At 47.5% G+C, this 17628-nt stretch overlaps 1 protein-coding gene across 2 annotated transcripts in view; it reads right to left on the reverse strand.

Moving 5' to 3' along the window:
• Positions 1 to 15205, reverse strand: part of RFX2 (regulatory factor X2) — a 53416-nt gene extending 38211 nt beyond the window's left edge. Inside the window, exon 1 of one of the 2 annotated variants that reach the window (XM_042887532.1) lies at positions 15152 to 15205. The gene's annotated coding sequence lies outside the window, so the exon portion shown is untranslated. The remainder of the gene's footprint in view (positions 1 to 15151) is intronic. The other variant, XM_042887533.1, reaches the window with a different exon arrangement.
• Positions 15206 to 17628: the final 2423 nt, after the last annotated feature.

Here is a 17628-nt window from a genome sequence, read left to right on the forward strand (position 1 = left end):
TGCTTTTCAAACTACTGCTGACTTCAGTCTCCCAAGCACCCGGCCTTCTAGCACTTGATTGCTTGCACCTCCATCTCACAGGCCTCCTGTCCTCCAAACGGGAACCCTGGGAACATTTTGGAATATTTCTGGTGGTGAGAAGAAAGACTTGTGTGAGAGCCAGGAGCTGAGCATAGCCTGGCACCTTCAAAATGACAACTGAAAACTAAGAAATGCCAGAACATGAGGAATAAAAAGCACACAGTTTGCAGCTATCTGAGGTGAAGTGGGAGCGTTTGTGCTCATTGCACAAAAAAGTAACCTCAAACTCCTTACTGCTATCCTAATTTATGGTAGACCTCAGCACTGTGTGAAATACAGTTTAAAATGAAATATGGTCAAAAGATGCTTTACCACTGCAACATTTGGCCAAGGAAAGGGCTTCCACAGATGCTCCTGGCTCAGTGGAACAGCTCTGCCCCCAGCCTCCTGATAGTTCTGGTCTCACTCAATGCCAAGAATCCTTCTACCAAAGCTGCCCAAGCAATGCCATTGCTGGCATCAGCCCAAGACCTATCAGCTCAGATGCAAGACCTGCAGCCATGAAAGAGCCACTGTTCTTACTCCTTATTAAGATGGGCAAATTAAGCCCAAGACTTTTCTCTTTCCATTTCTTTCTGCTAAGTGCCCTCATTCCTGCCTTTAATATGCTAAAAAGTTACCGCTGGGATGAGGAAAATGCATTAACACTGAGAGCTGACACCTCTTATCACAAGCAAGGATGCTGGTGGGGGTTCGCAGCTCAGTTGCTGGAGTCCTGTTACTCCCACAGAGCTGCACCATACAGGAAGAAGCTTCCAGCTTTCTGACTTTTACTGAAAAAGCACAAAGAACCCAATTTCAGTAAGCCACTGTTTGAACAGTCAGCCTTCCTCATTTGTATGTCCTAGTGCTTTTTAACACACCCTTATTTTAAAGCATTTCAGACCTGAGTGTATTCACAATCAAATACCATCTGAACCCTCTCCTTCCTTTTTTTTCTTTACCCTCCCTAAGAATCCTTCTACTTTTTGCTTTCCAGAAAATGAAACCCACATCCTCTTCTTGCAAGAATGAGAGCAATGCTAGGAGAGTTAAGTGTGATGGCAGGAGCTATTTCTAGTCTATATAGCATTTACTGCCTGTGCTGAGCAGTATATTGAAGAGACCATGAAATGGTAATGTTCTACAGACTGCTGGAGATACAGTCTCAAATAGAAGGAAAACAGCTTTGGGAGATTTTTGCCCATTTCATCTCCAGAAACCGCACAAAACTTTAACACCTCCCTTTGGCTAAAGCTTTCTGAGTTACACTTGAAAAACTGAAAAGGAAAACCAGATGAGGGTGGGAGGGGGGGGGGGGGAGCAGATAGTGATGATCCAGAGCTAAAATATCCATTAGTGGCAAATTCCATCATCTCCTCCCCCTCTCCCAAAGCTGTGAGGGTCAGATTCCACCCGCAAACAGAGCCACGGGGCTGCAGGCTCACCCAGTGAGGCCTTTTCATTGTGCTGCTTGGCTCCAGGCTGCTAGGCAACCCGAGCAGCCGTGCTGCTCATATGCATTAAGTATTAACTATTATTTCATTCCTTCCCCCTTTTGATAAAAAGGCAGCAAACCTCAGTTCCCAAGCTGTTCTCTCCGCAAAGCAAATGCTGACTGGACACAGCTGGAAGTGGGGTCAAAGCCACATAAGAATTGAACACCCCCAGGTTTCTCAACCCTGCAGGATGCTCCCAAACACAGCTGCTTTGGATGCATAGGATTTCCAGCACCTGGCATTAACCACCTACCCCAAGTGCCCTCCCTGGGAGCTCAGTGCTCAGTTTGCTGTGCAAGGAGATGCAGGCAGTCTGGGGAGGAGATGCTGCTCTGTGCTGCCCGCACCAGGAGTCCAAAGTTCAGGTTAGTGCCCACAAGGAAGCGATGCAACACTGCCAGTCAGGTCAAAAGAAAGCAGCAGTTGCCAAGTGTGTAGAAGCTGCAGAGATACTTCAGGTCTGCAAAAAAATTTGGCAACATATTCCTACAAGTCAACCATATAACTTCATAGTAAACAGTAAGCACTGATGTAACAAAACAGGGTAACTGCTCCTGGAGAACACTGGTACCATGGGAGTCACTTTCCATACTACACGGTAATTTAGATGTAAGTGGCTCATATTTGAAAAGCAGTAAACTGTGACTGAACAGATTTATTGTAGGAATATGCTATGTTAATAAGTGAGCTAGTAAAAACCAAGCAATGGGAGATAAAAACTCCTGTTCTTCTTTGCACAAGTTTCTTTCATCCCTGCCTAGGACATCTCCCAAGTCCATGCACAAAAACCAGCTTCTGCCTCCATCCACAATCACCATAGCAGCTCCTCCCTGCCTCCTCCTGTGCACACACAGGAGAAATGCAGCAGTACAAAACAGTGGAACTGGTCCTGAACCAAAAGAAGTGTTACTTTCACTGCCTTCTCCCTAGCTATGACAAATATTTAAAGTACTGCAAGTGTATGGCCAGCCTGAGCAGTGCAGTAAGGCCCTCTCACAGCAATGTTTGAAGCCTCGGTGCACACAGGACAGCCCAAGGTCCTGCACCTCTGAGGTCCTTACGACACATCAGTGCTGATACACCAACTGCTCAAGAGCTTGGTTTAAAACTTAGGTGATACTCCTGCATGGTAATAACCAGGATCCCTTATAGCAAAGGAAGGTGTGGAGAGGTGCTGGAACAGCTGCCCAGAGAGGCTGTGGATGCCCCATCCTAGAGGTGTTCAAGGCCAGGTTGGATGGGGCCCTGGGCAACCTGGTCTAGTATTAAATGTGGAGGTTGGTGGCCCTGCATGTGGCAGGGGGTTGGAGATTCGTGATCCTTGGGGTCCTTTCCAACCCTGGCCATTCTGTGATTCTGTAACAGCAACATCTCAAGAAGAATGGATGTCCAGCAGTTCTCACCTGCAAGACAAGGGCAAGGCAAGCCAGAGCTAACTGCACACAGCTGCTGAGCTGGATGCACAGCACTCTGAGCCCAGTGACATTTCTGAGTAATTACTAAACCTTAAGATCCATTATAATGTTAATTTGCTGGCTGGCTGTTGTGTAGCAGCGTAATTAGATGTTGTGTAGCTGAGATACAAACAGGAAGGAATGCAAGGAATGCCACTGCTTAGGGACTGGGCACTGCTGGAGCGGAGCCTCACGGGATGGTGCAGAGCCGGCACAGAGCCGGCACAGAGCTGACACATCCATGCACCACCAGGCTGCGAAAGGAAGCCATGCATGGAGCAGGGCTGCTCTGTGATCCTCCTCTGGGGCACGAAGGCCTCACTGCAGCACAAGTAGAGCTGGTGAGCAGTGCACGAGGCTGAGCCGTGGGCTGTCGTTAGGTGAGCACCCCTACACTCTCGCCCCAAGGCAGGATTGATACAGGGGTACCTCTCGGTGTCCTACTTCAAATTCCCTCGTTCCAAACAGGGAAAGTAGCAGCTGCCACAACTGAGAGCACCCTATTGATTTGTGTCACTATTTTGACTGAAGCTTTCAAGTTAAATCTTTCCTTTAATAGAGGCCAGACAGAAAATGTTTGTTTTTCAAATTATGAGACATTTCCTGAGCTGGGGATGCACTCGCAAGCAACAACAGTGGCCTACAGCTGAGGATGATAAAACCTTTCAAATATTAAAACAAATTTCTATATACATGGCTTTGCCTTATTTCAGAATTAAGAGAAGCAATAATTGCTTTTTTTTTTCCCCTTATTTAAAGAAAGTAAGCTAATGTCACAGCACATTTGAAGCCAGAATCAGCCATCATTTCATTTCTGGAACACACCTACTGAAAGGACTGCCAGATGCGATACAAATTTTCTTCCACAAAATGAACTGGTTAAATGAAAACTAAATTGCAGATCCTACAGCTTTTTAATAGTAAACTTCAAGCAACGGCTTCGTAATTTGCAGATGGAAATATGGAAGTTTATTCATTTGCAGTCCAATGCAAGGACAGTTACTCTGCAAAATAGTATTCCTTAAACTGTCAATAGTATCTAAATTACACAGAGGTGAAGAAACAAATCCATCTGCTCTGAAAAGGAGAGCTGTCAGCAGCCAAGAAGAGAGTAACAACCCTCCCAAGGCCAAATAATCAGCACAGCAAACACCAGCAAAAAAGGTGCAGTGACATTAGCAAAGAAAAATGTTTTCTAGGAGTACTTCCTCAGTTAAAAACACCAACAGCATCTCACAGAGGAGCATATTGTACACAGTGCAGCATTTGAAGAAGGAGCACGAGAGGCAGAGTGAGAAGCAATACCCCAAACATCACCGCCTTCTCCTGGGAGACTGCAGGTGGTGCTGGATTGAGCTGACAAATGGAAGTTACTGACCATAAGCACCGCAGCTGGGACACCTTCTTATTCTCGTCCATGTCTCAAATGGCAACATCTTGTTGAGGCTCTGTTCCACAGGGAGAGATGCTCAGCTGGGGCTGAGGGTCTGTGCTGTGCCACCGTCACCAAACCCAGGCAGCAGCCCTTGCCTGTGCCCACCTGAGCCCTTGCCCGCACGCCCTCTGTCCCCTGTCAGCAACCTATGCAGATCTCAGTTCTTCAAACCGAATGCGATTGCCACGGGGAGAGAAAGTGGGGCTCTTCTGCTGGTCCTGAAGGAATGCAGAGCTGCCTGGGCTGGCCAGACGTTTCCTAAGTCACACAGAGCCCAGTTAACAGTTCAAGGATCAACAAAACTTGTTATTGTTCCAAGCAAGGCCAACCTCCCTCACAGACACCACAACTGACTTAAGAGACTTCTGTATCAGAGCTGGATAAAGCAGGAGCAGCTGCTTTGTGCCTGGAGCAATCAAGAGGGTGCAGGGATGTTGCCTGGAAGACAAAGCATGCAGAAGCCCAAGTTCAGTCCTACAGATTGAAGCGCTCCAGAGCCACCCAGTAACACATCCAGCCTTTTTTTTTTTTTTTTTTTTTCAAAAATCACATGGCTAAAAAATAGTGAATTCCATCGAGTCTTCAGCAACTTTTCCTGTATTCTGCTGAAAAGAACAATGAAGGTTTGTCATTAAGTGAAGAAGAGGGAGCTCGGGCTGAAGCATTAAGAGCCAAGATCCTGCTCCTCTGTGGGGGCTATTAAGCTTTCAGTGGAGTTTTTCAATAGGAAAGATTGCACAGGTGGCTTGATTAAATCACCTCAACCTCATTCTCCTGTCTGAGCTGTGCAGCTTAAAAGGCATCAGAGGAGGCAGTCAGCACTCACAGCTTTCAGTAGTATTGAGCAGTGTCTTTTTTTTTTTCCTTTCCAAATTAGGGATTGTTTGGCTATTGACCCATTTCAGCTCTCCATCGATTTTCCCTTCATTAACTGAATTCCATAAACCACTCTTTAAAAAGAAAATCAGAAAATACGTGCTAACACTGATCTCACCATAGTCTTCCTATTTGCAGCATTCATCAAAAACAAAGAAGAGAAAAAAAAAGAGGTGGGAGGGGAGAGGACAGGTTGGGAAGCATTAATTACAGGTGGGCTTTGGCACTGTCAAATGAAACACCAGTTCATTCTGTTACTCAGAGTATCAGGCTGGGGTTTCTACAGCATCCATACTTGACCCTTTCGTACTCCCTGACTCATAGGTCTCTCCCGGGCCATGATCTGAAGGTATTTACAAGACAAACGTGCTTCAAACAAGTTGAAGGGCTTTAAAAAAGCTTGCAGTACCTCCAGAGCCTCAGTGCAGCAGGTAGCCAGCAAGGGCCCTTGCACCACCAAGCCAGTCATAAAAGCAGAATGATTTGTTGCCTTAAAAAGCAGTTAACCTTTTCTGGCTCAGTTGTGTACTGGGATTCGGGTGGGGAATAGAGGGAAGAATTCCCTCACTGAAGCCAGATGGAATTCCAAATCTAGGCAGCTTAGTCAATGAGCTAAGGGGAAGATGTCAAAACATGCTTTCCATTAACGTAATAGCAGAAAACACAACGGGCTTGAAATACTATATACAAACAGTGACTGTTCTGTTACAGAACCCATGCCAATACGAGGGATTTTATAACCATAGTTAGTTTAAACTAACAGCAACAGAGTTGTAAGTCAGCAATATGGTATTTTATTCTTAAATATTTGCTTGGGATGCTACTTGACATCAGACTTCAGTCAAAATAAACACCAGCAAGTGATTTGTTATGTGATCCCATCTGCCAATTTCAAAGGCAAAAAGTAGATTTTGTTCAGCCTGAATTTCCAGGTTCAATCTTCCAAGAGAGAATGCTCAGTTTTTCTCATTTCACATGATGTTCAGAGAGACAATTCAAAAAACAGACTCAAAGAACACTGCAAGCAGTCTGTATTATTTTCACCAAAAAACACTGCATCTTTCTTAAAGCTACAGCAGCGATGCTTGTATCCCCTTGCAGAGAACAAAAAACCAAATCATGTTTGCAGCCTTGATCTCCTGCAAGCGTGCACACGTGCGTCCCAGCAAGAGTTTTGTTTGTGCTTCTGCAGTGATAAAACACTCACCGTTGATATAAACCCATGAAATGGCATCAGTACAGAGATTGCTTTACCTTCCAAAGCAGGTTTTCAGCACACTTTGTCCCAGAGGAATTGCCGAGCCAACTCCCTGTGCCCTGAGTAAGACTGCTGGGGGCTGGAGGGCAGGGCAGACTGCAGAATGAAATCCTGCCCCGCTAAGCTGTTATGGGACCCCATTATTGCATACCTCCTGTAAGTGATCCTGCATTTTCCATTCATCAGCACATGCTACTGCTGATTTGGGGGAGACGGACGCTTCCAGAGAAGAGAGAGCAGGTTCAAGCCTTATCTCAACTTTCTGGTACAAGCTACTAACTTCCATAAACCCTTTTTTATAAATACCTTTTTCATAAAAAAGGAAAAAATTAAATATTAAAAAAATATTTTAAAAAAAATTAAATAGGTATAAAAATTTCACAGAGGCCACCAGCTGTCATTTCTTCCCAACTTTCAGTTCACTATTAATCCAGGATGGCAATAAGCCAGAAGTGTAAAGTAAATATATATCCATACCCAATTCCCTTGTCTCCAACAAAAGCATTGCATAATGTTCAGGCTGTGTAATTCAGTCCTCGTATATAAAGAAAGCAGTGAGGAATCAGAAGATGCATTCACAGTGTGTAACGTTCAGAATGCAAGTTCAACCAAACAGCTGCCAAAAGGAAAGCTATGACAAAAATTCCTTAATAATAGAATAACAGGAGACTCTTCACCAAAGTATTAAGTAATTCTTCAGGGAACATGAATAAGAAATGCAATGCATGATGTATTAATTCAGTAATTTTGTGGCACTTAAGAATAGGACTCGAGTGTTAAGGACAAGAGGTTAGAATACAGCTGGAAAAATTCAATCCACAGCATAAACAGTCTCTTTAAATGTGCAATCAGAGGGAGTGTCACTGAAACTATTTGGTGTTGCTCATCAGATGCTGCAAACAAATCGACACGGAACAACGGTTCTACCTCTCCTGTAGTTTGAGCTACTGAATGTTACTGTTGAAATGTTCACTTTTTGACAACTTGTGTTCAGCTGGATTGTAAAGCAGGCTGAAGAATCACTATGCTTGAGGCACTTCAGCAAAACCTTGTCCAATCACTCTTTTCCCCCACAAGCATCTCTCAAAGTAAAGAATTTCTAAGCCCCGTCCAGTCCTCCAGGTCCTCGTGCCCAGAACACGTCTCTGAGCATCCTTTCAGCATCTTTACCAGCCAGAAAAAGACAAGTGTTGAGTTTTTCCCTTCTGAAACGTGGAAATGAAAGCACAGAGCAATCAAAGCAAGGTTTCCCAAACAGGCTCAGAAGTACTGCTAGATGCAGAGCCTGGAGCAGAAGATGGGAGCTGTAGATCAGAGACGAAGCCGTGCCTCGTGCCGTGGTCCTGCAGGGGAGCTCGAGGTGGCACAGCTCCCCAGGAGACCCAGCAAGGACTGAGGGTGGGGACAAATGTGGAGGAAGCATCCTTTGGTGTGCTGTACTCTGCAACCACACTGCATCACAACATATATATGTATAAATATGGATACAAACATATGCATACATCTCCTCAGAGAGCTACAGATACAGCCCCGGGTCTGAATTAACACATACATTCTGTTGACAGACATCCTCAGCTGTTTTGATACTAAAATTTCTCCTTTCAGTCCTCATTAAAGTAGTGATGATTACAACTTTTTACTAATGAGCTATGAAGGCATGCTACCTATGGAGCTAAAGACAAAACACGTTTCCCTGCAGAGCAACAGCAAGGGACTTAAGAACTCCTGAGCATGTTGCATTACATTGCAATACATCGCATTAGATTTCACAGGTGATTGCATCCATGAAGCCAATGCAGAAATGAGCCTGGTCCACAGCTTCTGTATGAAAGACGTCCCCTGCTTTGCTGCAATCAGCCACGAGGCACCAAAAAAAGGGCAATGCCTGGCTACCAACAAGCATCCTCCGACCTTGTGGGCCACAACGAACCACAACACTGTCTCCTACAAATCACCTCCAAAACGTGGATTTGCAGTTTATATATTAAGCACCAATAACAGAGCCTGTGACTGTAACACAACAGCTCATTCCTCCCTGAAGGTAAGGAGAGGTTTGCTCTCAGGGATGCTGATCTCCATCCAGCAGGGCTCTGTAGCTGAGCCAGCCCAAAGATGTTCACGTTCTGGAGGCCCTTGAAGACACATCAAGCTTTTCCCTGGTAACCAAAGGCTGTGGCTACAGCCGTTCCCCCAACAATCCCGAGGATTACGCAGCAGGCAGTGGATGAGGCACAGCACTGGAATGTCTTGGACAGGGACTGCAGGGAGGTTGCTGGGACGGCAAAGCATGCTGCCAGCAGGAAATCATTAACCCCCATCCTGGTTAGAAGGCAATCCTTGCTCTGCCTTCCAATGGAAACTCCTTGGGGCAGACACCAGCCCTGCTGTACCTCTGCACAGAGCTTGGGTAACGTGTTCTCAGATTGTAACAGCTCAAACATGAATGGTTTTTAACTGACTGTGGAGAATAAGTCTGAAAGAAGTCACTGCTACTCAGTTCCATCTACCTCAAGCCAGGTTAAATACGAGACTGACACAAAATTTCAGAGCCCAGGCCAACCTTTAGGAGCACATAATTTATTAAATGCTACAGCAGTGTTGAGTATGTTTTGTTTTATTTTAAAAAAGCATTCTAACCAGTGTCTAGATGGGGAAGAACGAAAACGTCCAACCAGATATCAAAAAGCATTTTTGGTGCTCCAGTGTAATTTGAAGCAGTCATTATCTAATGGTCACAGCACACAAGACAACGCTCTGAAATGTAAATATGTAAACTTATCAGCACAGCAAACAGAAGTCCTGGTCCTCTAACTGCCTGCTGAGGCTCCCATCTGGTAGACATCTTCTGGTCAGGGCATAAACTATTGTAGGAGGTGTTTCTACAGCATCTAACATCTGCAGCACCAGACCTCAAGGCCAGACCATGAGCAGGAGCAGTGCTGCTTTACAGCACCCAGCTCAGGTCAGGGGCTGCTCCTCTCATCAGGTGAGAAGAGCTCATGTTGTAGAGAATGAATACCTGCTGGGAAGAGAGAAGCTGTGAAGATCAGCTTGGTGACCAAAAGCCATTATTTCTCTCATGATCTGTACCTGTTAAAGAAATATTTCCTCCCACAATTGGTCATTTAAAGTAATGAATATTTGAGAAGATCCACATTTCATCTTCTTCAGGAGGAAGAGGGTGTGTATTTAAATATTTTATTTAAATGCACAGACTGCCTATAAAGTAGAACCAGTCCATATGCACTCACATCTACCCCCACGTATCACATCCCAGAGAAGGATTTCAGATTGGTTTCTGACTGTGCCTTCCAAGACAGCTTGGGATGGGGGAAAGACAAAGAAAAATACCCATGCACAGAGCACTGAGGTTACAGTACTTACAGAGTGTTACTAAAACGCTGCCCTTCCCAGCACATGAAGGATGCTATGTTCAGCAGAAGGCTGCTTCTAAAGCCTGCTGAACTGCCAGCATCCCACACTCAGTACAGATTACAAGAAGTCAGATAACTAACACATTCCCCCAAACAAGTTGCACGTTTGACCAGCGTTATGTGGTGAGCTAGAAATTATTCAGAATTGTTGCAAGGTTGTCATGGTGGCAATGGGATCTTAGGCTAATACTAAAGAATAGTCTAAAAACAACTAACCAGCTGGCAGCTGGAAGGCTGTTTGCTTGTAATCACTCCACTTGCACTTGTTTTTCGTTTTTCTCTCCTGCCCCGATGTTCCTTCAGCAGAACTGCCCCCAAGCAGGAGAGCTGAGCCCACACAGAGCCACTGCTGGACGCACCTCAGGGTTGGCAGCACGCACAGCAGCACCCATGCCTCCTGCACTCACTGTGATTCAGGTTTTGACTACTCAGGAGTCCTCCCTAAAAGGGGTGAAGAATTCAGACATCCTCCCCTCCAGGCATTCCTGCCAACCAGTATTTTCTTTGTGATGACTAGAAGCTTTGGAAAGTCTAAACACCGCAAAGATAGGATGAGAAGTTGCTGAGCCGCAGAGCACAGGCAAACACCAGGCTTCCCAGCGCACACAGCCACGTGCCGTCGTTTGTCCTGCATGTGAAGCCAGAGAAGAACCACCTCAGAGACGAAGCCATCTGTGCAGCCTGGACTGTTACAACACACACTGGTGGACAAAGCGGAGCATCAGCACAGGGCGCAGGTCCAGTCAGTGCAACTTTCCTTCTTGTTGAGGGCTTCCTCCAGCAGAGCATTGATTTGTGACAAGAACACAAAGAAGCTGACTCTATTTTGTATTTGCTTTGTACAGTCATCACTGGCACAGCATCCTGTGACCACTGTTTTCTTTGAAAGCAACTGCAACAAACTGGCAGTTGCCAATTGCTTTCACAGCTTTGCCACTAGGACACATTTGTACTGCACTGAGACTTCTTTGGCGTTTGTTAAACTCTGAAAAAGAAATTATTAATTTTCTAATAGAAATCTCACTTAGAGGAAAAGCACACTCAACAACTGCCTTTGAACTGCTTTTCAAATGCCTTCATCTGGCACTTACTACAGCTCTTAAGTCCTGTGTAACATCAGACTAATAAAACCAAAACAGTTCATAGAGCTTTCTTTGGGAAGAGGCTTTGCTTCTCATGTGCTTCAGAATTCTCCCTGTAAATGCAGTGCTGTATGGATGCTGCCCACACCTGGTCTGATAAGCAGGCTGGATCTCATTGGGTGAGGAAGACTTTCAGTTATTGACATGAAGTTACACGTCTGCACCAAAGGCTGTTTTAACAAGTCAGCTGAATGATGCACGTTGCATCACAAACACGGCTATTGTTCATAAATACATGGCCCAAAGCTGAAGGTTGCTGGTTGTTTTCTTCTTTGTATTTGGAAACAGTTTGCCTAACAATGCGTACTGACGTATCTCCATGCTACCCATGCTATGGAAAGTGATTGTTTGTAGGTAGTACCCTCACAGAAGGATTCCTCTTTGCTCAGTGTATTAAGAGGTACATGGCTTGTGCCGAATACATTTTCATCTATTTATATATTTATGGCATAATTAGTTCACACATTACTTAGACAGAGACAGCCCACCACAAGCAAGCCAGCACATTCTTAGACAATAAGGTGGATTTGTGAATGTTTGAACACAGGAATAAAGCACTGCCAGCACAAACAAAACAAACCACCTCCTCTCAGAGCAGGGATCACAGAATGAAAGCCCATGTGCGTTTCAAACAGAAGAAACACAACCCCACACCTCGGGCTGCACGCACGGTGCTCAGGCCCACAGCTCAGGCTGCAGCTGCCCGGTGTCTGGCGGTAGCAGTGCTGGCATTTGTTTCACGGGAGGGAAAGGGGGAAACTGGTTTAAATATAACTCGGCCTCCTCCGACAACAACTTGGGCTGAGCAGGCGGCTGTAAGATAAGCCTGTTGAATCAGCACTGCCCTCCCTGTTCTGTGACTGCGCACGCTGCAGGATGCACATAGATTTAGAGCATTAAAACAGAACGGGGGAAATATGCTAAGATGCGTTAAATCAGCTTTGTTTATAGGCCTGTATTAAAAGCAAAACCGTGTTCTGATTCAACTTAACAGCTGTCAATGCTCCGAGGTGTTACAGGTATGAGACTATTTAAAGACAATGACTGGCGCCATCTATTTCACTTTGATGGAGCCAGGAAAAGCTGTGCTGACTGAGGCTTTAAATTGATGTCAGCTCTGAAGACACTCTGTCACAAAAGGTGTAGGAATGGCAACAAGTGCAGCACTGACTTTTAGTGGCACCTAAATGTTGAATGCTCTCCACAGAGGAAGCATAAGAAGGATGTGGAGCTGATGGAGTGGGTGCAGGAGGATGCTCAGAGGCTGCAGCATCTCTGCTGTGGATCCAGGCTGAGGGCCTTCAAGGTGGAGAAGAGAAGGCTCCAGGGGGGCCTCACTGCAGCCTTCTATGGCCTAAAAGGGGCTACGACAATTCTTTATCAGGGGGTGCTGTGACAGGACAAGATAATGGCTTTGAATCACAAGAAAATATGTTTAGACAAGATATTAGGAAGAAATTCCTCATCATGAGGGTAGTGAGGCTGTCCAGAGAAGCTCCGGGCACCTCCAGGAATGGGACGCCCAAGGCCAGGTTGGATGGGGCCCTGGGCAGCCTGATCTGGTGGGGGGCAAGCAGCCACAGCAGGGGTTGGGGATGAGGGGGTGCTTTAGGGTCTCTTCCCACACAACCCATGCCATGATTCTAATTTACCCCAGTAGACAGCAAGGACACACAGCATCTTCAGGGCCATTGGAGGCAATAGCTGCTCATGTCTTCATAAATTACACCCTTAAATTACATTTCACACTCACACAAGCAAAAGGATATAAGAAGTGTATTTCTGCTGTCCCATCCTGCAATTACACACGCACATAGATATCTACCTAAAACACAAATTAATGCTGACTCTCCAGACCTCACTCAGTTCAAGTCCTAGTGTGGGAGCCCCTTCCCTCCCACCTTGCTGCACTGACCCAGGTCACTCTGTGAGGCTGCACCTTGACCTGCACGCCAGCCTTGTAAACCTGTGTGACAAACATACCAAACGTCCTTAGAGAGGGCAGACTGTAGGGTGAGGATGGATTTGCTGCCCTGGGCTGTTTGTTTCCTCCTCTCCAGCAGTCTGTGGCCCTGCTGCTGCCCAGCCTCAGGGATTTTGTGCTCTGGGGCTCTTCCACAGCAAACAGGGCTGCAGGACAGGGACATGGTGCCACAAGAAGAATTCATGAGATGTAAATGACACAGCAGGAAATGCAAAGCAGGGACTGCCCATGGGAACCACTGGGAAGTTTGACAGACCTGGCGTTCCTCTGTAGCACTAGATGCTCCTTATCATCCCCCTTGCATTCACTGGTATTTTTCCCATTATGCAGAAGGCAAGTAGGGACAAAGAAATTCCAGCTGTCAACCCTCACTTTTGCATGTGTTTTTGCCCTTCAGGCCAAAATCCTGCACTTACACAAGGATCCCAAGTTCCTTCTGGAAAGACTGGCATTCCCAAGCCCTGCTGTACAGGAACAGCTTTGAGAACCCAAACTCTCAAGGCTTAAAACAAGAAGCAGAGCATATGCACAACCCCATGCACCTCAAGGCAAAATGTAAGGTGCCCAGCAAGATTCAAACTAACGTCACACCCTTTGGGACAGCAATATCGAGTGCTAAGATGACAGTTTTTTTTACTTTTTTTAAATATGATTTTCAAAATGAAACAGCAAAGCCTCCGTGGAAGCCCCCTATCCCAGCACTGATGTCAGCATCAGACACCACAGCTCAGTCCTACGAGGAGAGGGGTTCATCTTGAACTCAAGCAAACCGTTGCAGGAAGTAAAATAGCGCAGGATCACAGAATGGCCCGGGTTGGAAGGATTACAAATCTCCAACCCCCCTGCTGCATACAGGGTCACCAATCTTCTCATTTAATACCAGCCCAGGCTGGTATTATCATCCAACCTGGCCCTGAACACCTCCAGGGATGGACGGGGCATCCACAACCTCTCTGGGCAGCTGTTCCAGCACCTCACCACTCTCATAGTAAAGAATTTGCCTCTCGCTCATAGAACGAGCCTCACAGCAGAACGAGCCAGCTTTACATTTTGATTGATTTCTGTTTTCTTTCTTCCCCCGCCCCATGTCAGCAATGGCTGTGCGTTCTCCACGGGTTTGTAGCTGAGAGTCAAAAAGTTTGGGTTGGAGCAGATGAGAAAACCTTGACCAACCAATGGCTCTGAAGCTGCGCGTGGCCACTTTAAGGAACAAAAAAAGCATTTTTCCAAGTCATACTTTACCCCGCTTCCATAAGTACGGTTTGCTTCCTCCAAAAACAAACCCAAGAAAACAATCACTTTCATCCCTAAGTCAAAGAAAGATCGAATCCCAACCAGGAACTCACGCTGGAAACAGGCGCACAGACACACAGCCCCGCTCGGGGGGGGGGGGGGGGGGGAAGCGGCTCCGATGGCACAACGTGCTTTATTCACACGGCGGGACGAGCCGGGCGCTGCCGGCAGGGCGGGAGGAGCGGCTCAGCCGGGTCCGGCGCTGCTCCCTCCCCGCCTCGGTTTCCACCTCACCCTCACAGCGTTCCGTTTCTCCTCACGTTCGCTAGATTCCTACAAAAAAACTCCTGCGGTTCCGGGACGTTTGCTCCGTTTCACGGAGCTCTAACGCTTACAACACGACCTTATAACCAAAGAACCCGATAAACTAAAAACCAAACCAACAAATCCATCAATAACTCCCAAAACCAAGCGGGGAAAAGTTGTCACCTCCGGAGCACCGCACAACCACCCCCCTCAAACCCCAAACCCCCACTCCGCCCCGGAACTTTCCCTGAGGGCAGCGGGGCCCGGCGGGCGGCTCGAGCTGCGCCCTCACCTCACAGCGCCCGGCCGAGGCCTCGCCCCGCTCAGCCGTCCCGCTCCGCGTCCCCTCAGCAGCGGGACGCCCCACAGCCCAGCCTGGCCCGTCCCGTCCCGTTCCGTTCCGCCGCCTCTCCCTGAGAGTTTAAAAAAAAAACTCCAAACGGCTCTGAGATCCGACCGGCTCCTCTCACCTGCCCTCCCCGCCGGGTTCAGCGGGTCGCGCTGCGCTCCGGTCGCCGGGGCTGCGCGCCGCTCCCGTTGGCAAGGAACAGTCTCCAGGGCTACGGTCACTATGGCGCCTCGCGCCGGGTCTCGAGGCAACTGTTGCTACCCTCTCCCTGCGCGTCACCGCCCGGCCCCGCCCGCTCCTCTGAGGGGGGGGAAGGGCGTGGCCGGTTCGGTGCCGCCGCTGGTTGGCTTAGAGGCTGTCGATCAAAAGGAAGGCGGGATGTTCTGAGGATCAGCCAATGGTGAAGAGGGATGGGCGGGGCTGAGAGTTGGCGGGCGCTTTGGCGCTTCGGCGGGAGGCGGGAGGAGGGGGGTTGGGGGGCGGAGAGAGTGAGTGAGTGAGAGGCGCTGTGAGGCGGGCGGGAAAAGGGCGCGATGTGGGGCCGGGGTGATGGGGACTGGATGGGGGGAGATGTGGTGAGGCCAGGATGGGTGTTAAGGTGATTGTGGGTAATGAGGGTGAAAGAGGGCGACAAAGTGACGGGACTGAGGAGATGAGGTGATAGAGCTGAGATAGAGGGGCTGATGTGGGGATAAACTGAGTGGGGAGACTGAGGTGACAAGATGGAGCTGAGGGAGTGAGGGCAGTGTGGGGTTGAGGTGAGCGGGGATGAATGGGGGTGAGGGAGTGGGAACAGGGGCTGTGTGGGGCTGAGGTGACAGGGTGAGATGGGGTTGGGATAATGATGACAACATGGGGCTGATGGGATAAATGAGGTGATGGGGACAATGCAGAGCTGAGCTGACAGACAAAATGGGCACTGAGGTGGTTATGGACCACTGGGGTGAAATGCTGGCGGAATGAAGGGACAAAGTGGGGCTGAGGTAATGGGGAGATGAGGTGAGTGGGGGTGAACTGGGGCTGAGGCAGTGGGGTAAGAATTGGGACATTGTGGTGATGGGGGCAAGATGGGGATGAAGTGACTGGGATGAGACTGGCACTGAGGTGACTGAGGGACTGCCTGGTGGAATGGGATGATGGGTGCAGGGAGGGCACAGACCCATCTCTGCCATGTAAAGACAGCAGCACCAGCCCTGCAGTGGGGACCATGGGAAAGTAAGTGGTGAGGAGGGGCATCCCCATTCTCCCCCAAAGCACAGACTGTCATCTACCCTTGGCACGGCACAAGGTGAGCCTTCAGTTTATACTGTGGATGCATCTGGAGGCCCCAGTCAAACTGGTGATCCAGCAAGCTCTGTTATTTTTGTTTTTTAAGTTTTTTTTTTCCTATATTAAATATTGAAAAGTTCCTATTGGCTCATGGGTAACTGGCAAAAAGCTGGAAGCAGACTCCTTGAATTAGCTGCATTTCTGTTCCCTCGCCCTTCCGCGCAGCAACATTTGCATGTAAACAGGTTCTTTGTTTCCTAAGAGTTCGTTTGCTTCTGCTGCTGATTTCTCCCTACCTGAACTAATAATTCTCCATGACATCAAAATCGTTCCCATAGAGACCAATTGTGAAGTCACAAATAACAAACAGAGGATTATGGATTGGAGTGGAATACAGGCAGCTGATGCAGACAGGGAGCAGGAATCCTGTTTTAATGCAAATTCTTTAGAAATAAAAGCAAATTGTTGTGCAGCATCGCCCCATGCAGTTGCACAGCTTCCATTTCTCACCCCAGAAAGGGCTGCATTTCTTTTGTGGGTGGAATAATATGATTGGAGTGCTTGAAGTTAGACCTGGGGGATGTGTTGGATAAGGCTAGGAACAGCATAATTTGTCACGCCACACCAAGTTATCTATTTAACAACAAATGTTTCTTGATGTAGCGTTTGTCGCAAGTTTTAAAGAACCAGCTATAGAGCAGTATACAGAACGCTTGGCTCGGGCTGAGCTGCTGCATAGCTGGAAGTCTCTGCTGAGCACGGAGCTAAAGAGTGTACTGAGGAGCCATCTACTGGCTGCGATAACTGAGAACAGCTAGCAGTGCCCGCCTTGAGCAGGTAAATTTGCAGTCCTGTCACTGCTCAGATAGCCATCTGCACGTGATTGGCACTGCAGGGCTTTGGCATACTATACTGGAGAAAACCGCGTACCACATCACTGTCTGTCCGTGGTTGGAAGATGTAACTGGTATTTTTACGTTGTTGGCAGTGACAGATACAAAACCTATGGTTCCTGGATGAGCATTGCAAAAGATGCAGCAACTCTTGTTTCTGCCTGTAGATGAATGTCTCCTCTACACGTATGCTAATAAATGTTTGCAAGCCTCTGTGCCCTCCTGGAAACAACTCAGGCTGGAAATTCAGCAAAACTCATCAGGTGTTGTTTCCTTGAAATCCCTTCCCAGAAGAGGAAAGTGACCAGGAGAGACCTGAAAGAGTTTGCTCTATGAAGAAGGGTATTTGTAGCCTCAGGTGTACATTTTTAAGTCTTGACATGAAGTCCTTGCCTCTGCCACAACGGCAGGTGTCCTGAATGCACGCAGACTGAAA

This window comes from Lagopus leucura, unplaced genomic scaffold (genome assembly GCF_019238085.1).
Source record: "Lagopus leucura isolate 7727_CA_CO unplaced genomic scaffold, USGS_WTPT01 Super-Scaffold_100091, whole genome shotgun sequence".
NCBI lineage: Eukaryota > Metazoa > Chordata > Aves > Galliformes > Phasianidae > Lagopus > Lagopus leucura.